The 25,508-nt window shown below is 34.6% G+C and overlaps 1 non-coding gene and 1 pseudogene across 1 annotated transcript; both read left to right on the forward strand.

Annotated features, from left to right (window-relative positions):
* Positions 1 to 25,508, forward strand: part of LOC124979490 (14-3-3 protein theta-like) — a 69,818-nt pseudogene that overhangs the window by 12,255 nt on the left and 32,055 nt on the right.
* LOC124981601 (small nucleolar RNA U3) lies at positions 2,796 to 3,008 on the forward strand. The gene has a single exon (XR_007108099.1). It is a non-coding gene; the product is annotated as a small nucleolar RNA U3 (small nucleolar RNA).

Here is a 25,508-nt window from a genome sequence, read left to right on the forward strand (position 1 = left end):
CCACAATAAGGTAGGGAGGGAATAAAAAAAAGAATTGAAGAAGATCAGTGGAGTAGACAAAGTGGAACTAAGGGAAAGGAAGGAGAGATGGGATAAGGAAAAACAGTGGAATGAATCTGATATAACATTCCTATGTACCTATATGTACGTACCATAGTGAATCTCACCACTTTTACATCCACAAGAAATTAATTAAAAAAAATAATTATGGGTAAGTTGTAGAAAGATCAATAGGCTAGAGGGAAGGAAGCAGGGTAGGGGGAGGGGAGAGGAAGGAGAATAAATGGGACTGAATTATAACAAGATATGTTCCATGGTTTTATAATTTTGTTAAAATGAATTCTACTGTTATATATAACTAAAAAATAAATAACTAAAGTTAACGTCACCCATGAAGGGACATTTCAATATCATATACCCCCTAATGTGATTCCCTAAAAAGAACAATACTCACTAACATAATGTGCAGTGAGGGATGTAAAAACTGAATTTAATCAGGAGGAAACATCAAAAGCAAACCCAAATAAAGGTCATGCTATTAAAAAAAATTGCCTGTCATTATGAAGGACCAAGTGAGAATATAATGGTTCAAGTCCTGTTCTATTCTCATTCCATCATGCAGAAAAATGTTATGTTTCTCTTTAGTTGAAAAGTATCTCTAGACCAATAATTCTTGACATGTTTTGCAGAGTTCTTCTTAGGTTCAGCTAGCAAATCTGGGAACCACCTACTATAATCTATTCCCACTTTTGGTTGGCAAAATATGAAGTTTCACTGTATTGCATTAGGTTTATATTTTCTTTAGAGGCAGGATACTGGACAATTATGTACATGAGCTGAATCCGTAAATCCTGATCTCTAAAATCTGGTTATTGGAAAGATATGTCCTGAAAGTACTGTTGATGCATGTGTGCCTTAGCTCATACTGTGGGGTTAATGATAACTTTGGGCAAACTTAATTGATGAAAATAACTCTAATTTATCATTGAAAAGCAAAAACAGCAGTGACTGAGAACCTTAATTGCTTCAAAGCAAAATGAGTGATGCATGGATAAATTAAATGGTCTTATATGAAATAGTGGACAATCCAGTCATAAATTTCTATGAAATCATACCATGTTGAAAATGTGGTCATTGTGTGGCAGTCAGATTTCACAGCAGAATATTATCTTTCAATCTCACTGAATTCTAGTAATGTGCTAATTTTACTTTATCAGTACATCCAATAAACTTAAAACCCCCTTAGTAGCCTTTTGTTATACAATTAATATCTTTCTTTAATATCCTAATAGAATGAACTATGATTCCATTTTCACTTATGGTGGGAAGTCTAAAAATATCCTTTTCCAGAGTTTCATGGCTTTCTTGGGAGGTTCCAGATGTAGGAGAAGTGGTCCAAGGATGTCTCTTTTTCTACCAAGATCCTTCCTTTAGGATTTCATACTGAATACTTCAAATCTGCTTGTCATATCCCACTTGAAACTTCTATTTGACGTCTGCCAACTTTGCCAATCAATGACCATGTGCCTGCTTTATTTCTCAATACATCTCATACATAAATCACCCTTTCACTGAACAGTGAAATCCTAGTGATAGTTTATAGCATAGTAGACAACAGAAGATAACCTAAAACCCTTGTTCTTGCATTTGCTGGCCATTTCTGCCTTGGAAATTCTATATGATTATCTTTCCTGGACCCTTGCCTGACACTATGCTAATAAGATGACTTTTACTCTTCAGTACATTGTTCTTAATCATAATTAAAATTTTGCAAAGGCCTTGAAGTGAGATATAAAATTACATTGCATTAACATATGCTTGTTCAAATTCTTAGGCAGTTCTTGTTCTCCCATTAAGCAGAGAAAAATCTAAGCATCCCCACTTCCCATTCTTTATTATATATATGTAAAAATGAAAACCATTTAATTCCATGGCTTTCATTTTTGGTATATTTGCATTTTGGCATATTCCTGGAAACTCTCACAAAAATTTTTGTGTACCCCTGACTCTTTTTTTTTTATCAATAATTATCCCTGTAATTGTTATTCATATATTATATAAGAGTAGTCATATTAGCTGTGAACATTGCAAAATTTTATCTGTAAATAAATATCATTTTGGTGTGAATAGATTGACATATTTAAATTTTAAAATTTCATTGAATGTAGAATTCTGTTTTCAATCAATAGAATTCCCTCAATAAATTTTAGATTTTTAAATTCTATATTTTCAGGATTCTTTTTGTTTGTTTATTTGTTTGTTTGTTACTGTGGATTGAACCCAGGGGTACTTTACCACTGAGTAGTATCCAGCCCTTTTTCTTTTTCTTTTTTTCTTTTTTTCTTTTTTTTTTTTTTTTAGTCACCCTCTTTGTTAAGATTTATTACACTGAAAAACACAATCCAAAATCAGCAAAGGAAAAAGAGGGTATTTTTCATTTTGAGACAGGGTCTTACTAAGTTACTGAGTGTCTCTCTATGTTGCTCAGGCTGGACTTGAACTTGTGATCCTCCTGTCTCTGCCTTCGGAGTTGCTTGGATTGTAGTCGTGCACCCCGTGCCCAGTGATTTTCAGGATTCTTGAAGGAGCAGAAAATAGGGTACTTTTATCTTGGTGGTAGTGAAGGCTTGATTTGTTTATTTCTTTTTGTAGATTCAGATTTCTTACTATAGTCTGATACCCTTTTCTGAGGAAAACACGTTGGGTTACATAGCTCAATGATTTTCTACATAAATTCTTTGAAATTCTATAGGGATTAGCAAAATAAAGTGTGAATGAAATGAAAACCCCTTCCTGAAGCTGTATTTTCAGGGTTCATTTCCATAGGGTCCCCCCACCCCCGGAAAACTCCTCTGCATGCAGAGTGCTAGAAAATATCAGGATGAGGTCCCAGTCTCCGAGTGGGAAGCTGGCTTTTGGTGTTGTCTTGCTTGAATTTCCATTTGCCCATGAGGGTCATTCTTCTCTCCCTTTGGGAGAGGAAGAGGGCAGGGTGCAATCTGAGTGGTAAAAACAAAAATAAAATACCAAAATATACATATTCCCTTTCATTTTATTAAAAATGAGCAAGAGACTTTGTTTTAAAGAATTTCATGATTTTGTGGTGCTGGTGGAGACCTCGGTAGTTATCCCATATAGTCACTCACAATGTAGAAAATGTATTATCCATCTATACCCTCTTTGTGTATCTTAATTCTTTTCAAAATAATATCTTCCCATGCACACCCCCCCATCCTTCCTCAAACACTGAGTATTTTGCCTCTTCATAAAAGACTTTTCTTGTGAATGCGGTCTCTATTCTGATCTCCCGCTGTTATTCCTTTCCGTCCTTTCTGCTTGGCTTTATTTTATGCATTTAAGAATATGTTCAAAGGGGCTTAATTAATCCTAATATATATTTAATCACATATTAAGATACTTTGATATGATTCTTGCCAAACTCATGATCTTCCTGCCTTAGCTCCTGAGTTGCTATACTAGGTTGGCTAAACATTACCAATCATATGTCATTTTTTTCTCTGCAAGAAAGGAAACTGAGAGAAAACTCTTTTCAATAGTTTTGAAAGGGCAGTCAATCTTATTCACAGGTAAAAGTAGAAACATCTGGAGAGAGAGAGAGAGAGAGAGAGATCCCACTTTAATAACTAATATCTAATGAGCATTTATTATGTATTGGGCACTGTGCAAAGCAGTTTTTAGTGTAAACATAAGGGCTCATAGCAACCCAGAGGGATACTTAAAAAATACCTGGAATTCTTTTTCCCATGTTCTACAACAACACTTCCTTTAGGAGACCTAATCTTATTTGATCATAGAATTCTAGTGGAGCTTCCAATCATACCTACTGAGAGGGACCTTTACTGTAGCCCAAGCTGGACTACCAATCATTCTTTACCTCTCTCTAGGTGTAGTGATGTGTTCAAAGGGTGAATATGTGTCACAGGTAGTTACAAATCATGTTATCTGAAAATAAAATTTTCTCCTCTATTTAGATATTGGTCCTGCAGGAGTTGGGATGGGATTTATGTTCCATGGAGTGGCAGAAAGAACACTATGTGCCTGGGAAGGGCAAGAGTGCTGTTTAAGTCTTACAGTACTCCTCCTCTTAAAGGCCTGGAAGGAGCAGCTGACAGCTCCTCTTGGTTGGTTTTTGATATTCAATTATTTTGAGGGCCAGATTAAGGATTATGCAGTCCAATCACTTTGGGCAAGATGGAGATTTACATCCTTTCTGAGAAACTGTTTTACTATGTGTCAGTCGGGTTAAAAAAGGCTGCTGTCCTACTTACCCTCTTATTGACCTTTACTGTCCACTGCCCATCCTTTTCTCTCTCAATATTTGTATATAATCTAAGAAATTAAATAAGAGAATTTATAGTTAAGATCAAAATAACTGTTATGCAGAACTCTGATAGATCATAGTTTTTTTTTCTTTGAAATATTCAAACGATAAATTGTTTTAAGAATTTTCCTGATAGAGCTTAACTTAGAGCCGAACACATAGTAGGTGCTGTTAGCTAAAATCACATGACTTTAAGAAGGGCTGATAGACAATTTGGTAGATGATTTATTATATATGTAAGTTAGTGATAGCTATAAAACTAGTCTATATATCTGTTCCGGGGAACAGAAGCTCTTGTGAAAATCTTAGTTATAGGTCTTAAAATTGCAAAGATGTTATGCCTTTCACCTGAAGAAAGAATATTTCTTTATATTTTATTTAAGTACTTGATTTCATTTTAATCATTAATGTTGCTATTACCATAATTTAACATGTTGCATTCCTGGAAGCCTTTAATTCCCCTTTCTGATAAGCCAAGCTCATTCTTTTACATAATTACCATCACTTTACTCTTCACATGCAAACCATTAGTGTTACATAAAAGCAATAGGCCTGGAGGGTTATTTGCCTTTCACTATTCCTTCCCCATTCTTAAGATCATTTTCCTCTTTAGTCTTAGAAAGTTGATGCACTACTAAAGACTTCCTTTTAGCTAAATTTGTAGGTAAATATAAATTGATATAGGAAAACAAAACCACTTTAATACAATTTATATGGAGTATTTCATTTGAGACTCCTTGTGTGTAGATGAACAAGACAGTTGGAATATGCTGACATTCCTGTGAGCTATGACAAGTGTTAACATTTTTATTTTATGGAAGTGAGGACACGAAGTACATGTCAATTAGTTTGTCTTACGTGGACTCTATCTTTACCTGAGTGAGATAGACACAAAAGTGTCTCCTCTGTTCTCTGGATCATCTTTCTTCATGACTTATGTCTGCCTAAGATTATAATATTACATACTGTGCCATTGGAGGTTATTCTTAGGTAAATGCCCAGTAAGAAATCATGGATTTAATTTATGTAGATGATTCTTATGGAGACTTATGATATCTTATTAATCATAATCTATTGGCATATGACCTTAATATCAAAATATACTGCCATATGGATCAAACATACATTGTATGAAGTAATTGTGCAGAATTACATTGATAATTTATTAGTATGTTAAAGCCATCATTGTGTCTGAATGACCCCAAGATATAGGAAGTTTAGAAACTGTAGTAATTAGTTAGTGGGCCCTGTATCACATATCACATTACAACTGTGAGAAAATAAATAGAACAGCAGTTTCTACACATATAAACTAGGTCCCTCTTCTCTTAATTACTTTGCCAGACAATCAACATTCTTTCAGAAAAAGAAAAAAAAAAAAACCTTTTGAGACCAAATCTGTCTTCAGATGCTTATCACTTAATATTTTAATTTCAAGGGATAAATGCTTTCTGTAGTCATTATGTGATCTTTGCCCATATTAGCTAAATTTTTTTCTTTCCCTTAAATAAGCAGACTCTTGGCTTATTGACTTTTCTATATTCTAAATGATACAAGGTCTTGGAGAGCACCACATTGATTTTTGTTGAGTGAGTTTATTGGTTCAAACCTTGGAATATAAGATTATCGTTGAAATTTAAGTGTTAAAATAGTCACTGTGAGGAGCATTGAGGACAATTAAATAAAATTTTGGCTGAACTTCATGATAAATTGGTATTTACACAAGATAGCAGTAGTTCAGAGATAAATATAATAAATTATTTCTGTCTGGATTTTTTTTCTCAGTCATATTGAAAACAAGTGTTTGCAATAAGACGGCATTGATTTTTGTTCCAAGTCAAAGAGCTCTTCTCTAAGTCATAGCAAATGCAAGTTAAAACCAAAAACAGAAGGCTTAAAATATTTTTCTAAAGGGACCAAGTCCTGGTTTTCTTTTTTACTTACTCAGCACCAACAGAATTCAATGGTATGTAAAGATGTCAAAATTTTTTTGAGGTATAAAATTTTTTAGGTTACTATAAAGCAAAAAAGTAGCTACTGATAAATGAGACAAAAATGAATTTATATATAAAATGGCTTATCATCAGTTATGCTAGCTGATATCTTGAAAAGTGTGTTTGAAGTAATGTTATATGATTTAGCTGTAACTGTGTGTGGCAATAAATTCAAGTCTAGAGTTATCCTTCAGTCATATAAAATATTGAACACAGCATATCATTTTAAAATGATGTGTAGTGCACCATGTAGAGAGCAAAATGACAATCTACAGTAATACTTTCTGACCCCAGCTCTCTGACAAAGCCACAGTTTAACTGGTTTATTGACAGGATAGATTATTACAGATTAGAGTGGTTCACAAAAGATGGCAGCTCCAATTCTTTTGTAATAGTTTAACTGAGCTGTTCCTGAAAACCCTTCATGCCAGCAGCATGAAACATTACTAATAGGCAGTCTTATGTCTAAACATTTATCTGATAACTTCTTACTTGCAAGGACTTTGGAATCTTAATTAGTATTCATTAATTGTTCCTGTAAGAAGTTCTAGCATTTTTACGTCATTTAAAAATAAGACACTAAAGCTTGGGGAGTATGATTAACCCCTCCATAGAAATGCCATTAGACCACTTGGTATTCAAGGCTCAACTCTGTCCTTGGTCGGTTGACTCCTATTTATATCTTAAGTGAGGGGAACCAAAGCAATTAGCCATTTCATTTTGGGCAAATGACTTGATCTCCATTTGTTTTTGTTTCTATATGACTATAAATAAAAATATCACTGACTTTCATCATTTTTCTTGTTTTAAAGAACAATTGATCTAATTTATGTATTATTTTGCTTTCCTAGAAAAAAATCCATATATATCAAATCTAATTAAATACTTCTTTGTTAGTGCAAACTCTTTGAAGAAAAGGTTTCATTTCATGCGTAAGGGATATTGTATTTTCTTAGAAACCTTTGAATTCTCTTCATATGTTTCTGTGGAATATTTAGCAACTGAAATCTCCTTCATTTAAAGTGTCATGAACAACAGATGGTGCCCCTAAAAAGACTAGTTTCATATTCAAGTTATTTTGCAATAAAGCAATGTCCTTGAATTGTATTATAAGTAAACTTAATGCTTTTGAATACATAACAGAAAGTCAAATGAACCAGAAGCAGAAATGAGAGATAATAAATAATCTTGCCTTTCAGTGATCTCACCCTTGTTATAAACCTCAGTCCTGATTACAGAGGTAGAATGTTGGTATCATTAAGTTCATCCCCTGTCCATGTAATTTGAAAATGAACAAAGGTTTCTTGTGTGACTAGTTGAGGTAGATATGTCTTTGGGATCCTTGTGTGAACTTCCTTTAATTCTTGAATGCAGTTTCTCCATCTGCATCTAAAACTTACGGCAGTCTCTGATCTTCACTGCATTCATCACAGACTTGCATTTTGCTTGTCTGTGGGCCACTGGTACTGCTGACCTGGAAACAGCTAAAGTTACAACAGCTTGTGCTTGACCATCTTATTTCTAGCAAAACTGGTCATCCCATCAGCTCTATAAATACGGTGCAATTGTGCTTTCAAATACAGTTAAGTCTGATACTGAGAGATGTGAGAATTTATGTAATTTGCACACACTTGCTACAGATAATAGTTGGAATGGGAACACCTCTGTGTTTTGAAGACATTTATTGTCTTCAACTTTTTGGTACTTTTTCCCAGTCCCCACCTCTGTCTTGTAGTATTCCTGCCTAAACATTTCTGAGGATGTTCACCACTTCTTCCTTCCATGCCTCTATTCTAGTTAGTACGAGGAAAGAATAAAAAGGAATGAAACCAAGTTTTGTCTTCTGTTTAAATTTCCCTACTTAGCAGGAAATAATGGCAAAATACCACAAGGAAGATATTTATTGGAGGAATTATGTAATTACTAAATTTATGCATCAATTTAGAGAAGATATTTGGATGAGGTTAACATTTTCATCAAATCAAGGAAAACAGATTGCCTCCAAAATGTGGACTGGACTTACCCAATCAGTTGAAGACCTGAATGAGTGGTGGGGAGTAACCAGCTTTTCCAAGAAAGAAGGAATTCTCCAGAAGACACCCTTGAACTTCTTCCTTACCATCAGTTGTCTTGCATCTCCAATCCATAGGCCTTTAGATTGAAACTGCACCATTTGACTCTAGTGGGTCTCCAACCTGTGAGCCCACCCTGCAGATTTTGGATTTGTCAGGTTTCATAATCTTGTGAGCCAATTTATTATAATAAAATCTTTCTATATACACATAGACATCCCATTAATTCTCTTTTACTGAAGAACTATAATACATATTGATTTCCAGTTTAATGGGATATGGTGGATCAAGAAACACAGACTGGAGAGTTGCAAAGAGAATGCAGTGAGAAGGTTGGAGCATCACTCTAGATCTGCAGCTAACCATCTGTGTGGTTTTGGGTGAATCTCAGTGGACTTGAAGCTTCTCCATGATCGAAATGAGGATATTCAAGCAGATAAACTCCAGTATCCTTTCCAGTCTTAACACAGGTGGTTACAAGAGTGGATGCTCTTGGCCTAGGAGAGTAGTTTCTCTAGTACTTCTTCCATTGCTAGCATTGTATTGTGAGTTATGGGAAATATGTACCAAATGAGAGCATTTGTCAAATATAAAAGAATGAATGTTTATCATTAGTGAAATAATGTAAAATGGTAAGGCCCAGCCATCTCCCTTTATACTCAGTAAAAATCAAAATACTTGATCCATCCACAAAATAATAAAATTTCTACTATTAGCAATTTCTTGTCCATGTTAGATATTTTGTTTTAATACCATTGATGGAGAATTTAATAATTCTAGGAGAAAAAGGACAAAGTAATAAATAATCAACCTTCAAGACCTGTGTCCCTCAGGAATGTTGGTTGAGACTCCCTGAGGCAGCAAATGCAAAGTTAATGGGAGATATAGATATAATTGCTGCCGTATTTGTGCCTTAAGCATTTCCTGTTTCCTATTACATGTTTCACAAAGTGGTTTTGTTAAGTGATTTCTTTCTTTGCTTCCCCTCCCACCTACCTTTTGAATCTTGCTTTTAAAAAAATCCCTATAATTAATTTCTTTCCAGTAACTTTCCTTCTTTTGTTCTCAGTTTTCCTAGGTATTCTTTTATAGTAAAATGAAATTAAGTTCTTAACTAGCTATGTATACTTCTCATCTGCATATCAGTTACTGTTATCGACATTATCAGGCTCATTATCATTGCAGGTTTTTGTGCATTACTAGACATTTAGTCATTTATGGAGAAGATGCCAATCTATGAGAGTTTGAAAAAGAACATTGAGAGCAAACAAATGATCTTATAAATGTGAAGTATGTGCTTAGGTTAATAATATAGTATATTAGCTCTTTATCATAGTTATGTAAGTAATTGCAGACAGTGAAGAAAATGCAGACACAGGAGCCATTGTTAACATTTTAAGAATGATCATTAAATTGTTCTAATATTATTGACTATAAACTGTAGTCCTTAGTCTAAAAGAAGGTAATTTGGTGGTAAAAATTCATGTATTCTGTTCTAGTCCTTTTACGGTGTTTTGAGCATTTGCATTTACCACAGTTAAGCCAAGCCCTCTTCAGAGCATCTGCTCCTGTCACGACCTCCCTAGGACTAGGAAACATCTACTTGCCAGATATGAGTGGGGTCTTCTGCCCAAGGAATCTGCAGTCATCTGTCATCGTTCTGTAGTGACTGCATATCTTGCATCAACTCAAACACGTTCTTCCATTCTGTAATATTCCAAACCACGGAGACTTCTAAAGTTGTCAATCTCCCAATTCATTTAATAAAGGGTCTTCAGGAAGCTGATGCTACATCAAATCCACAATATGAGAAACTCCTTCCCATTATACTAACAGTAGATTTTGTCTCCTCCACTATCCTGAATACTTCCTTGGTAAGGAAAGGGATAGAAAAATATGAGTAGAAAGAATTTGCTTTTTCAGAATATCTTTTCCTTTGGTAATGACTGTAAGATTAGAGGCTGTAACACAGACTGAGCATGATGCAGTCCTGGTATCTACCCCCAAACTTTGTTTTACTTTGATTTTTAGCTATCATAGATAAAAATAACCAAGGAACTGTATATTTAGCTTTTTTTTAAATCATTATTTTGCATTTGTATCCAGTGAGCCAACTCCTGGGGAGTTGGGTTTATAATTTCTAAATTCCATTGATAAGTTTCACCTCTAGCAACTGATTCCAATGCAGCTGCTGCCTCACACTCCGGGGGACTTGGTAGCTACCCAGTCCCCCTGGGATCATCATTCCTTATCCCCTCATCCTTTGCCCAAATAATATTTCACCATGCTTAAGTGAGTCAGAGTCATGCTACAGAATCTCACTTTTGAAGTTAACTGCATTTTAAAAATTACTGCAAAAATGATGAAATTAAATTTGCATTCACAATAAAATAAACTCCCAGAAAACTAGAAAAATAATTTCTTCAATTTGAGGATATCTTAGAAAAACAACAATAGAAACCACCTCCACTCTACGATTAACCTCCTAGTTAATGGTCAATTATAAGGAGGGAAATGTCTGCTCTGTTACTTCCCTTCAATGTTTCTGATGTCATATTTTCCATTGTTAGAATTCCTTTGTTTCATATATCCATGAACCAGTTCTTTGCTAAAATTATCTCTTCATGCATGTCGTCCATATTTTCTCCTGGATCTGATAGTATTTATGTTTTGAAGTTCATATTTAGTCATTCCATTATCTGAGCCATGTCTGGGTCTTCTTCTCTTATTAATACTTTTCTATCTTAACTAGGGCCACATTTTCGTGCTGTTTTGTATGTCTTATAGTGTTTGATAGAGCACAGAACATTTTGCATAAAAGGATGTTAGACACGAAGTTCACATTTACCTCCTAAAAAGGACTTGCCTCGTATTTTGTCAAGTAGTTACAAATGCATCTAAGTTAATGTAGCCATACATTATTCTTAATCTTGCCATTCATTCATTTATTCACCTTTCATTTGATTCATTTCATCACTGGCTTCAAAATTAGTGGTGTTTGGAGATTCAACACTGAAAAGATAATTAAAATTTCTTATTGCTTTACAGGGAAACCACTAGATTTCTTATCCCTGGGTGATCTCTCTGTGTGTTGACTGCCAGTCTTCAGGTTGGTGCGGAATTGTTTGCTACTAGAAAAAAACTGTGGGTTAGGGCTGGCATGTGAGTATGGGCACATTCTCTTGCTGCCTCCTTTGAATTCTAATGTGTAATGCACTATGGTGGTTAGAAGTTTGTGACAAGTTCTGCTCATTCCTCCCTATACCCACCTGTGGTCCATTTGTCCTCATTCTTGTCACTAGGCCTGGGCTGTAAGCAGCTGTGGTCTCTTTTTTCTTATGAAGGGCTTTGTTGATTTCTTGAGTTAATTTGCTTACGTTTCTTTCTATCTTCAGATTTCTAATTGGCTAAAATTATGATTTTTCAGCTTATTTGATCTGTTTTTGGTTGTTAGAGTGAGAGGTATGGCCTATTTTGACTTTCTGTATCCTAACTGGACCTGTGCTGGACTTAATGCTGTTTTCCCTTCTAGAGTCAAATGCTTTGATCATTAAATTACAATATTTCCTGTGTAATAATGAACTCATTTAAAACCATGGATTGGCATCTGAGTACATCATAAATTTTTATGAAATGCTTTTATTGTCATTAATTTCTACATATTTTAAATGGCAGTTTTGACTTCAAATCTCCCTAGGAAGACTGAGGAAGAGATGGTGTGTGTGTATGTGTGTGTGTGTGTGTGTGTGTGTGTGTGTGCACATAAATATTGAATTCTAGTTTTGTTAGTTATATTCAGATAGTACAGTCAGAACGATTTCTGTGGGGAGATTCTTAGGATTCTCTTTATGTCCTAACACTTGATTGCATCATCTTTGAGTCATATTGATAATGTCCAGTGGACATATTGATAATTATTTATTGATTGAAAGAAGTTTTTTTTTCTGGTAAATAAATGTTAACCATGCACTTCCAAAAAGATCTATGTAGGTCTAAAATTAGAACTATATTATTGTTCAATTTAGAATTTCTATTTTTTCTCTAACTGATTAAAGATAAGGGATGAAATTGTTTTCTATAAGTTTATGTTTCTCTTAATTTCTTGTTATCTTTTCTAGAAAATATCAATATTATGCTGCTTGTTGCTGTTATTTAATACATAATGATTCATGCTAGTTATACTTTTTCTTATTAGTCTTTGTATATTTTTCTTACATATGGTTAATTATCTTTGCAATTGCACGTTTGATATTCTTTAGTTTTTGCATTCTTTCAATAAACATTTTTCCATGTTTAAAATTTTAAACATGTTTTGTCACATTTTTTAGTGTGATCCTTGCAAACAATGTCTGGTTATATTCTTTTTAATGGTCAATTAGTGATCCCTTTGCTTTTAACACATTTTCAATTGTTGCCATAATTATGTATTTTGCTTAATATGGAAATCCATGTTGTTTTCTACTTTCTATTTAGGACTCACTTTTCTTTCTCTCAACATTTCCCCTTCTTTTCTCCCTTTTCCTCCTCCTTATTATCACCCCTCATTCTTCCTCATCTTTTTTCATTTATTTTATGTTATATGGATAAATTTTTGTTTTTACTCATGTTCATTTTGTAATTATTTTCTAATTTTACGTTGCTTTAAATTTTAATTATTTTTGATCTTTACTTTTAATAAATGCTTTATCCTTTAGTTTTTTATTTTTTTCTAGGTGGAAAATAAATCGCTCTTTACTGACTGCTCAGTCACAAAAGATAAATAATACAAAATATGTGTCTGTAATGGCTATTTGATATGCATAGGTATTACTATTATTGCCAATTTTCCTTATTCCTGTGATTGATTGACTTAATTTTAGCATTGTTCATCTTCTCTGCATTTCATAGCAATTTTCCTTGGAAACTTGAACAAGACTGATTCATGCATTACCAGCTAGATGTCATTTTCTGGATTTTCCTCTGTTAAACATTCTAATAGTTGTTGGCAAAACAGAAATGCTATTGATTTTCCTGATTTAACTTTTATTTAGTCTATTTACTGAATTGTCTTATTAAATCAGCTGGGCTTTCAATTGATTCTCTGTCATTTTCTGATCATTTAGTTATCTTTTGGAAACAATAAATATTTTGTGTGCAGTTTTCCAGATTGAATGTTTCTAAATGATCTCTTCTGTCTTGTTTCACTGGCAAGTATGATTCAGTTATTGGTTCAAGAGACACAGTTACTTTAGCAGTCACTACATTATTTATTTTAAATAAATGTTTATAAGGTCAGTGTATAATAACCAGCTATTGCATATTTAGATTTGACCAAGTGTCCACATCTGTAGCTTCCATATTCTTTCCTTTTTCTTTGACTGAAACATTTCTAAACAACTGGGTCCTCTCTTTTTCAGTATTTTCCCAAACCACTACCTTGGCTCTGAGATCATGTTTCTAAATTCCTTAATTCCTCAAATCAGAACAAATATGAACCTAGTATTTTATACTCATTTAGAGTAGCTGCATGCTCTCTCCCCCTGTGTCCTCACTTATGACATGTTTTAGTACTCTTGTAATGTGCTTGTCCCACTCTCTGTTCTACAGTTTTGTACTCCAAATGGTCTCCAGATAAAAAAGGGCATCTGTGGGGACTCTTCATTATTCCACCCAAGGGATTAATATGATGAGCAGTAATAATACAGACTTAAATTATTTTATTGGCACATTATAATTTTGCATATTAGTGGGATTTGTTGTTTTATATTCATGCATGCACACAACATAATTTGGTCAATTTCATTCCCTAGTACCTCTCTTTTCCCTTCCCTCCTCTTTTCCTTCGGTTCACTTTGATTTTCATGAGATTCTCTCCCCCCGCCTTTCCCCTTTTTCTTCTCTTTCACATTTGAGAGAGAGCATAGTGCACTTGACTTTCTGATTTTGGCTTATTTCGCTTAACATAATGTTCTCAAGTTTCATCCATTTTACTGCAAATGATGTTATTTTATTCTTCTTCATGACTGAATAAAAATCCATTGAACACACAGGCTTTTAAAAGTAGATTTGAATTTATTACAGGTGTACTGAAAAACAAGTAAATAGTGCAAACTGCACTGGTCTCAGTCAGAATACTGTTTGTCTCCCTTTCCTCCTTTGAATGTGTTTGCCTCGTGTTCAGTATGATAGTAGTGACTCCTTTTGGACACTGATTTGACCACACAAACCCAAGAAAAAGCCAAAGAGATATATTAGGTTTGATTTCCACAACCATGTAGCAGTCATATCTGTGATTAGGGCTTAGTTCACATAAAATTTTCTTTCTTTCTCTTTCAAGTCTCTTCATTGGTGTATTTCTACTATGATTGCTCTATTAGAGGCTGGAATTGAATTCATCATTCCCTTACTTAACCTGATCTTTTAGAGGAGATGTTTATGACTGGTCTTCCCTTTCTTCACTGATAGGTGTCAGGAGCTGCTAATGAATCATTGCTTTGAACTATGGACAGTGAGACACCTCTCCTGGGAATCCTTGGTGCAAGGGCAGATGACTCCTGTTGATAGGGAGAATTCCATGCTTGTCATGGAATTTACTAGTTCAAAAGCCTTGAATTCAAATCCCAGTCACCTGGGGGTAGAAGAGATGGGAGCAAACTGATAAGCCCCAACTAGCTGTTTTGCTGTTTAAACTTCAGCCTGTTTACCTCAAAAAAGGCTTTCACAGTGAATCCCTTTGACATTTAAAACCTATAAAATAAACATGTGGGACCTTGCTCCTTGTTAAACCGGGATTCCATCAGAGCTGATTTACCTACTGTGTCCTGCTTCCATTCATAATTGAGTCTTTGTCTTTATTTTTACCATTTCTAATTTTCCTAATCTAGCCCAGGGCCTGCATTCGGAGAACCCTTCACTGATCCTGCAGGTCGTCCTAAAAGATAGGACCTAACAGTCTGTTTCTAATGAGAGTTTTTCTCTTACTAACCTGTTCTACCACATTGGTCAGAAGGAAGAAAAATATAATATAGTGGAGTCAGCTCTCCCAGGAAGTTAGGAGAATTTTATTTTATAATTGTGACTCTGTTACTCATTTGCTTGGAAATCCTGGGCAAAAGGGGCAAGAGATAAAATGGACTAATGATGAATGTTCTTAAGGACTAGCTGAGAAAATTAAGGACAGGGAGTATAGCATTTAAGTTAGAATAAAAGAGTAAGAGCAAATGGCCAAATGGAGGGAAAGGGCATCTTAGACTTTTCGCAGATTACAGAGTTCTGGGGAATTTAGGTATTCACATATCTGCTGAATCATCTGGGCTAAAAAGTACCCAATGCTAAATTTATTGCTTCTTTTGTTGACTATTTAATTTTTCAGAAATTAGAGCTGAAATTTGGAAACCGTTACTCTGCACCTAATCCTGGGCTATAAGGAAGAATTCGTTCATGAACTGGAAGTTCTAAAACTTGGGATTGATTGACTGTTGTACTCCACCTTGTCATGCCATCCTGAAGGGGAGCAGTGGGCAGAGGTAGCTGCCTTGGTTTTAGGAAGAATCTTGTAGCCTTAAAGTGTAGAAAGAAAAGTCTCCAAAGTTTATCAAGGGAAAAATTCCAAATATAAAACATCTATGTGAGTCCAAAAGGGTTGAAGACAAATGGAGAAAGCAATACTGTTTTCATGGAGCCTTCTGATAACAATTTTAAGTATTTTTAAAAGGTAAAGGAGATGCATAACTGAAGACTTGTATAAAAAAATCAACATGGTCCTGTAAAAACATTATCAAAATGGTCAAGGGTAGAATTAGCCGAAATCTGCTGACAGGGGAAAAGGTTCAGGGGACAAAGACCACAAGATTTCAGAGTTTCTGTGGAATGTTATCAGTGTTACCTATGCCATTGACAAGATTGATCCAAGGAATGGCAAGACCTCTCTGCCCAGTAAAGTTTTTTTTTTTAAATAAAAATTCTGATCATATGAAAATAGAATTAACACAAATACCGAGCATGTATGTTTTAATATTACTTTCTATATATGTGCATTAGTCAATTATCCTCCACCGTGGACAAAATACCTGAGAAAATCAACTTAAACAAGGAAAGATTTTTTTTTTTTTTTTTTGGACTCATGGTTTCAGAGATTTCAGTCCATGGTCAGCTGTCTCCATTGCTTTTAGGCTTGTGGTGAGGCAGAACATCATGGCTAAAAATCATGGTGGAGGAAAGTTGCTCACATCATGACAGTCGGGGAGAGGAGAGAGGGAAGGTCCAGTGATAATATATAGTCCCTACAGACACATGCCCAAGGACCCAATACCTTCCATTTGATCCCACCTCCTATAGTTTCTACCACCTCCCAATAGTCTATTCAGCTATGAATCCATCAATGGATTAATCCATTGATGAGGTTACATAGCCAAACCATTATAATCTTATCAAACAAATTTAGAAATGGATCCCTAATACCATTTAATAATCTGTCCATATTCATATTTTTACCATTTTATCTCAGAATTTTTATTTTTAATAGAAAAACCTCATATTCTGATTTTGTCAGATATTTCCTCAAGATGTCTATTGTCTTCTATTTTCTGTATTTCCTCATCACTAAGTTATATATAAGGCTCAACTAGAGTTAGTTTAAACATTTCTCCATGGGCTCATTGCATCAGGAGGTGCCTGATATCTGGTTTTCCCACCTGGCTACTGTTTTTGGAATTTTTTTTTTTAGCTCTTTGCTCCATGGCTTGCAGGTCACTTCCCATGCCTGTCATGCCTCAGGTGTGATCCATGAGATATTCTAACTCTGTCTCTAGCTTAGATAATCCCAACCATTCTCATGCAGTCAACAACCAACCCTGAAAAGACATTGAATAATTGATTTTCCATAGGATATGAAGTCAGAATGTCATTTAGAGTAGATTAAATTCAATCTAGAGGTGAAAGACTGCATTTATTGTATCTAAGCTGTCGTTCTTGTGTCATTTAACTTGTAATTGGATATGCCTATTGGAGAAGGATTCAGACCCTAGTCATTAGAGCTGTTCTTTTTGGGGTATCTATTTCCATAGCTAGACTAAAGAAAGATGTACAGAATTCAGCTCTTTCTAATGTTCCAGCTCCATGAGTCTCTGGTGAAATTGTAATTTGTAGTTGAGATACATGTCAGCACATTGATCCTCTGCCAGTGACAGCAAAACAATAGAAACTGTGTTGCAAGGAGCACCTGTCTCTTTAATAATTTACAATATGGTACTAAATAAATAAAAGAGTAAAATAGAAAAACATTCCCAGCTTTATTCTCTCTGAACTCTCACATGGGTGGCATACACATTTGTGAAAAAAATCTGCTTGTTAAAGCCACTGATTTGTAACTACATAAAATTAAATTTTGTTATTGAAGATGTGTATTTGTACTTGCAACTTTACGTTGGCAGATTGGCAAAGAGCTTGCAAGGCAAATATCCCAGTTGTCATAGATAAACAATTGGAAAAAAACCTTTTTATATTTCCAATAATTTACTAAAATGTTCATAAACTTATTTCTATTGGCATTATTAATTGACTTGGTGTGAACTCTTATGTCTTATGCTAATAAGAGTAACATCATCCATCATTTCACTTCTCTTCTACTCATTTTGCCTAAAACAAAATTCTCATTTTGTCTAAAACAGGATTGGTAATTTTTTTGTGTCAATGGGCACACAGTAAATATTTTAACTTGTTGTGGGTCTTCTGGTCTCTGTTGTAGTTGTTGAACTTTGCTATTGCAGTGCAAAAGCAGCAATGGATAATATGTAAATGAATAAGCATGTCTGTGTTCCAATAAAACTTTATTTATAGACATTACATTTTTAATTTCTTTAACTTTTATATCATTAAATGTTATCTTTTTTTGATTCTTAGAAAAGATTTTGAAATGTAAAAAAGTATTCTAAACTCTCAGACTGTACAAAAATAGAGTAGTTCAGATTTAGCCTATGTAGTTTGACCAGTATAATTTGTTAACTCCTTGTTCAAATTATTTATTGTTAATACTCATCCATTTCTCTATGCTATTCTCTCTCTCTCTTTCTCTCTCTCCTCTTTCTCTTATGCTCTTGTATGATGTTGAACTATTTCAGTTTATTTTGTGCAATTAAAAAAAACAGTGGCAACCCATTAAACTATTCATTTCCCCTCAAAAATACAAATATAACCTTGTAGTATAAAAGAAATGATGAATAAACATAGCAATTACCACTAATGTCCTTAAGATAAGTTATACTGTTATTGCTTTTGTATTTAAATATTAATTTTAAAGGTCAGAGTCAAGGTTAAATCATGTGTCCTTGATAAGGTTTTGCTACATGCATACTTATAAATTAGACAAATTAATAAAATCATTCAGAATTGTGAATTTAATTTTTCTTCTATCAGAGGTTACCTACAAAAACTGGTTAATCATGAAATCTTATCTGTACTTATGGACAATGATCCAGAATTACTTTAAATTTCATTACAGTAAGTAGATACTTATTGGAGACAAATTTCAAATAGACTCCAAAGAACTATCCAACTAATTTCTGTGGTATTTTGAAGCATATTCACAAATTGGGGTAGGGGGTGTAACTCAGTGGTACAGTGCTTGCCTAGCATTTTCAAGGCCCTGGATTTGATCCTCAGCACCACATAATAAGTAAATAAATAATATATTCACAAATCTTTTGATACTTTTCTCATTGAGATGTGAGAATGATGTATTCCCATACAATATATTTATGTCCTTTTCCTTTGAACAAAGACCTACTTAGTCACATGTAACCAATGCAAAGTATATGTTGCAGTACAATTTCCAAGAGCATGTCAGAAAAGAAGAAATATATAATTTCTGTGTAAAAAATAAAGGAAAGAAACCCAAATATATCTCATTTCAGCCCATTCTGGAATACAACCTGGATGTCTTCATTAGGATGCTGAAGTATGAAATTGTCCAACAATTACTTGTGTTTAATTATTCTGTGACACTCATTCTGGGGGAAAGGACTACCATATAAGAAGTTCAGTTATTCTGAGACTACCACACTGGAGGATTCAGGTGTGGGTGCCCTGATTGACAGCTGAATTTCCAACCAACAGCCAGGGCTAACTGACAGCCGTATGGGTTGGCTTATCTTAGATGTCTGGTCCCATTGATCCCTCAGGTGACTACATCTCCAGCCTAATCCTGACTACAACCATACCAGAGCTCCACGTGCGAACTGTCTACTGAGCCATTCCTAAGTTCCTAACCCACACAATGGTAAGCAAAATGAATTTTTTAAATTTTACAATAATGAAATTTATTATAAGTAGGAGAACGCTGCACTGATATCCTTAGAGTTTAAGAGATGATACTTCAGCATCCTAATGAAGACATCCTGGTTGTATTCCAGAATGGTCTGAAATAAGATATATTTGGGTTTCTTTTCTTTATTTTTTACACAGAAATTATATATTTCTTCTTCTTCTTCTTCTTGTTCTATTTAGGTATACATGACAGAAGAATGCATTAGATTTCTTGTATAGAAGTGGTAGTACAATGTTTCATTTCTCTGGTTGTACAGATGCAGAGTCACACCATTTGTGCAATCATACATGTACATAGAGTAATGATGTCCATCTCATTCCATGGTCTTTCCCACCCCTCTCCCCCCCTCCCCTCCCCTCATTTCCCTCTGCCCAACCCAAAGTTCCTCCAATCTTCCCTAACCCCTGCCCCTGCCCCCATAATGTATCCTCCTCCACTTATTAGAGAAAACCTTTGGCCTTTTGTTTTGGGGGATTGACTTATTTTGCTTAGCTTGATATTCTCCAACTCCATCCATTTACCTGCAAATGCCATAATTTTATTCTTTTTTAAGACTGAGTAATATTCCATTGTGCACAGTTTCTTTATCCATCTGTTGAATCAGTTTATCCATCAGTTTATTCATCTGTTGAAGGACATCTAGGTTGGTTCCACAATTTAGCTATTGTGAATTGAGCTGCTATGAATATTGATATAGCTGCATCACTGTAGTATGCTAATTTTAAGTCCTTTAGGTATAGGCCAAGGAGTGGGATAGCTGTATCAAATAGTGGTTCTATTCCAAATCTTCTAAAGAATCTCAGTACTGCTTTCCATAGAGGTTATGCCAATTTGAATCTTTGCATATTCAATGCAAATCCAAGCAGTATGAGTGTACCTTTTCCTCCACATCCTTGCCAACAATTACTGTTGCTTCTATTCTTGATAATTGCCATTCTAATTGGATTGAGATGAAATCTTAGTTTTGATTTGCATTTTGAATGCTAGAGATTTTCTAGAGATGTCAAACATTTTTTCATTTATTTGTTGATCAATTGTATATTTTCTTCTATGAAGTGTCTGCTCAGTTCCTTAGCCCATTTATTGATTGGTTATTTGTATTTTTGGTATAAAGTTTTTTGAGTTCTTTTTTTTTTTTTTTTTTTTTTTTTAGTAGACCATAAAATGACTAGGAATTTATTAGCAAATCATCCATGTTAATAGTTTAAAAAATAAATTTTATAAAGCAAGAGTAGAGAAAAAAATCCTAAGCAAAAGAGTAAAATACAAACTATTGAAAATAAACATAACAGAGAATCACCAATGTCAAAGATGGTGCTTTTAAAAGGCAAATGTGTCAGAAGTGGTGGTGCATACCTGTAACCCAAGTGATTCAGGAGGCTTAGGCAGAAGATCAAGAGTTCAATGCCAGTTTCAGCAACTTAGTGAGTCAGTTAGCAACTCAGTGAGACCATATCTCTAACTTAAATGTTAAAAAGGGCTAGAGATGGGACTTAGTGGTTAAGTGTCCCTGGGTTCAATTGCCAACACCAAGACAAAAACAAAGAAAATGAAATTGAAAGAGCTCTGGTAAATTTCAAAAATTCAACATGTAAAAACCATATCAATTATATACTATGCAATTGTGTATATATGCATGTATATAATGATGTCTCACTTGAAGTGAATATATTCTGGAAAACTCATTCTAAGATGATTCAATTATTTTCCAAATGTCTGAGTGTAATGACAACAATCTAGATGGTACAGACTATTACAAGGCAAAGTTATCTGATATATCCATTCCATTGTTATACATGAAACCTACCAGTGACCAAATACATGATGCAACAAAAGACTGATATTATGAAGTGAGAACAACCAGTGCAGAACTCATAATAAAGTGAATACATGGCCGAACTCAAGAGAAAATTCTTAATAAGTCTCTTCTATTTAGACAGTTTTAAATCTTAGAGATTGTAGTGCAGGGAAGAGTAAATTAGCATTCTTTCCAAAGAAAGGTGTTAGGATTGGAATATTATATGATAATAAATATACTATTTTACCCCTCACTCATACCATATAAACCATTTTTACATAGTAAATATAATTATAAGAATAAGAGTAAATAATAGTGAAATATAAAATGTAATATAAAGCATCCTAAAGTTGACATAAGAAAGAGTGAGACAGGATGCATACGATGGTGCACACATGAAATATCTAATACTTTTTTTTTTTTTTTTTACATTTACATAGGGTAATGATGTTTATTTTATTTTTCCCCTCCCCCCACCCCTCCCACCCCTCTTTTCCCTCTACACAGTCCTTCTTTCCTTCATTCTTGCCGCTCTCCTTAGCCTAACTCTAAACCTAACCCTAAACCTAATGCTAGCCCCTCCCACCCCCCATTATATGTCCTCATCCGCTTATCAGCGAGATCATTCGTCCTTTAGTTTTTTGAGATTGGCTTATCTCACTTAGCATGATATTCTCCAATTTCGACCATTTGCCTACAAATGCCATAATTTTATCATTCTTCATTGCGGAGTAATATTCCATTGTATAAATATGCCACAGTTTCTTTATCCATTCATCAACTGAAGGGCATCTAGGTTGGTTCCACAATCTGGCTATGGTGAATTGAGCAGCAATGAACATTGATGTGGCTGTATCTCTGTAGTATGCTGATTTTAAGTCCTTTGGGTATAGGCCAAGGAGTGGGATAGCTGGGTCAAATGGTGTTTCCATTCCAAGCTTTCTGAGGAATCTCCACACTGCTTTCCAGAGTGGCTGCACTAATTTGCAACCCCACCAGCAATGTATGAGTGTTCCTTTTTCACCACATCCTCGCCAACACCTATTGTTGCTTGTATTCTTGATAATCGCCATTCTAATTGGGGTGAGATGAAATCTTAGGGTACTTTTGATTTGCATTTCCCTTATTACTAGGGATGTTGAACATTTTTTCATATATCTGTTGATTACTTGTACATCATCTTCTGTGAAGTGTCTGTTCATTTCCTTAGCCCATTTGTTGATTGGATTATTTGTATTCTTCGTGTAGAGTTTTTTGAGTTCTTTATAGATTCTGGAAATTAGCGCTCTATCTGAGGTATGGTTGGCAAAGATATTCTCCCACTCCGTAGGCTCTCTCTTCACATTTCTGATAGTTTCCTTTGCTGAGAGAAAGCTTTTAAGTTTGAATCTATCCCAGTTGTTGATTCTTGCTTTTATTTCTTGTGCTATGGGAGTCCTGTTAAGGAAATCTGATCCTGAGCCAACAAGTTGAAGATTTGGACCTACTTTTTCTTCTATAAGATGCAGGGTCTCTGGTCTGATTCCGAGGTCCTTGATCCATTTTGAGTTGAGTTTTGTGTAGGGTGAGAGATAGGGGTTTAATTTCATTCTATTGCATATGGTTTTCCAGTTTTCCCAGCACCATTTGTTGAAGAGGCTATCTTTTCTCCATTGCATATTGTTGGAACCTTTGTCTAGTATGAGAAAATTGTATTTATTTGGGTTTGTGTCCATGTCCTCTATTCTGTACCATTGATCTACCTGTCTATTTTGGTACCAATACCATGCCGTTTTTGTTACTATTGCTTTGTAGTAGAGTTGAAGATCTGGTATTGCAATACCCCCTGCTTCGCTCTTGCTACTGAGGATTGCTTTAGCTATTCTAGGTTTTTTATTCTTCCAGATGAATTTCATAATTGCTTGCTCTATTTCTGCAAGGTACATCATTGGGATTTTAATTGGAATTGCATTGAATCTGTATAGCACTTTAGGTAGTATAGCCATTTTGACGATATTAATTCTGCCTATCCAGGAACATGGGAGATCTTTCCATCTTCTAAGGTTTTCTTGAATTTCTTTCTTTAGTGTTCTGTAGTTCTCATTGTAGAGGTCTTTCACCTCTTTTGTGAGATTGATTCCCAAGTATTTTATTTTTTTCGATGCTGTTGTGAATGGGGTAGTTTTCCTAATTTCTCTTTCTGAAGATTCATCACTTATGTATAAGAATGCATTGGATTTATGAGCATTGATCTTGTAACCTGCTACTTTACTGAATTCACTTATGAGTTCTAAAAGTTTTCTGGTGGAATTTCCAGGTTCCTCTAAATATATAATCATGTCATCAGCGAACAGGGATAGTTTGAGTTCTTCTTTTCCTATTCGTATCCCTTTAATTTCTTTGGTTTGTCTGATTGCTCTGGCTAGAGTCTCAAGGACGATGTTGAATAGAAGCGGTGAAAGAGGGCATCCCTGCCTTGTTCCAGTTTTTAGGGGGAACGCTTTCAGTTTTTCACCATTTAGAATGATATTAGCCATGGGCTTAGCGTAGATGGCCTTTATAATGTTAAGGAATGTTCCCACTACCCCTATTTTTTCTAGTGTTTTGAGCATGAAGACATGCTGTATTTTATCAAATGCTTTTTCTGCATCTATTGAAATAATCATGTGATTCTTAACATTAAGTCTGTTGATATGGTGAATGACATTTTTTGATTTCCGAATGTTGAACCAACTTTGTATCCCTGGGATAAAAACCACTTGATCGTGGTGCACTATCTTTTTAATATATATTTGTATGCGATTTGCTAAAATTTTGTTGAGAATTTTTGCATCGATATTCATTAAGGATATTGGTCTGAAATTTTCTTTCCTCGATGTGTCTCTGTCTGGTTTAGGTATCAGGGTGATATTGGCTTCATAGAACGAGTTTGGGAGGGTTCCCTCCTCTTCTATTATATGGAATAGTTTGAGAAGTATTGGAATGAGCTCTTCTTTAAATGTTTTGTAGAACTCGGCTGAGAACCCATCTGGTCCTGGACTTTTCTTTGTTGGTAGGCTTTTGATGACCTCTTCTATTTCATTGCTTGAAATTGGTTTATTTAAGTTGTGTATGTCCTCCTCGTTCAGTTTAGGTAGTTCATATGTCTCTAGAAATTTGTTGATGTCTTCGAGGTTTTCTGTTTTGTTGGAGTATAGATTTTCGAAATAGCTTCTAATTATGTTTTGTATTTCACTCGTGTCTGTTGTGATGTTTCCTTGTTCATTCCGAATTTTAGTAATTTGAGTTTTCTCCCTCTTTCTCTTTGTTAGTGTGGCTAAGGGTTTATCAATTTTATTTATTTTTTCAAAGAACCAACTATTTATTTTGTTAATTTTTCCAATTGTTTCTTTTGTTTCGATTTCGTTGATTTCGGCTCTGATTTTAACTATTTCCTGTCTTCTACTACTTTTGGTATTGGTCTGCTCTTCTTTTTCTAGTGCTTTGAGCTGTAGTGTTAACTCGTTTATTTGTTGATTTCTACTTCTTTTTTTGAATGCACCCCATGAAATAAATCTTCCTCTAAGTACTGCTTTCATAGTGTCCCAGAGATTTTGATATGATGTGTCTTTGTTCTCGTTTACTTCTAAGAATTTTTTTATTTCCCTCCTGATGTCTTCTGTTATCCATTCATCATATAATAGTGTATTATTTAGTCTCCAGGTATTGGAGAAGTTTCTGTTTTTTATTCTGTCATTTATTTCTAATTTCAATCCTTTATGATCTGATAGAGTACAAGGTAGTATCTCTATCTTCTTGTATTTGCTAACAGTAGCTTTGTGGCATAAAATATGGTCTATTTTAGAGAAGGATCCATGTGCTGCTGAGAAGAAAGTGTATTCGTTCTTTGTTGGATGGTATATTCTATATATGTCCGTTAAGTCTAAATTGCTGATTGTGTTGTTGAGATCTATAGTTTCTTTATTCAATTTTTGTTTGGACGATCTATCCAGTGGTGAGAGAGGTGTGTTAAAATCGCCTA

This window comes from Sciurus carolinensis, chromosome 3 (genome assembly GCF_902686445.1).
Source record: "Sciurus carolinensis chromosome 3, mSciCar1.2, whole genome shotgun sequence".
NCBI classification, from domain to species: domain Eukaryota; kingdom Metazoa; phylum Chordata; class Mammalia; order Rodentia; family Sciuridae; genus Sciurus; species Sciurus carolinensis.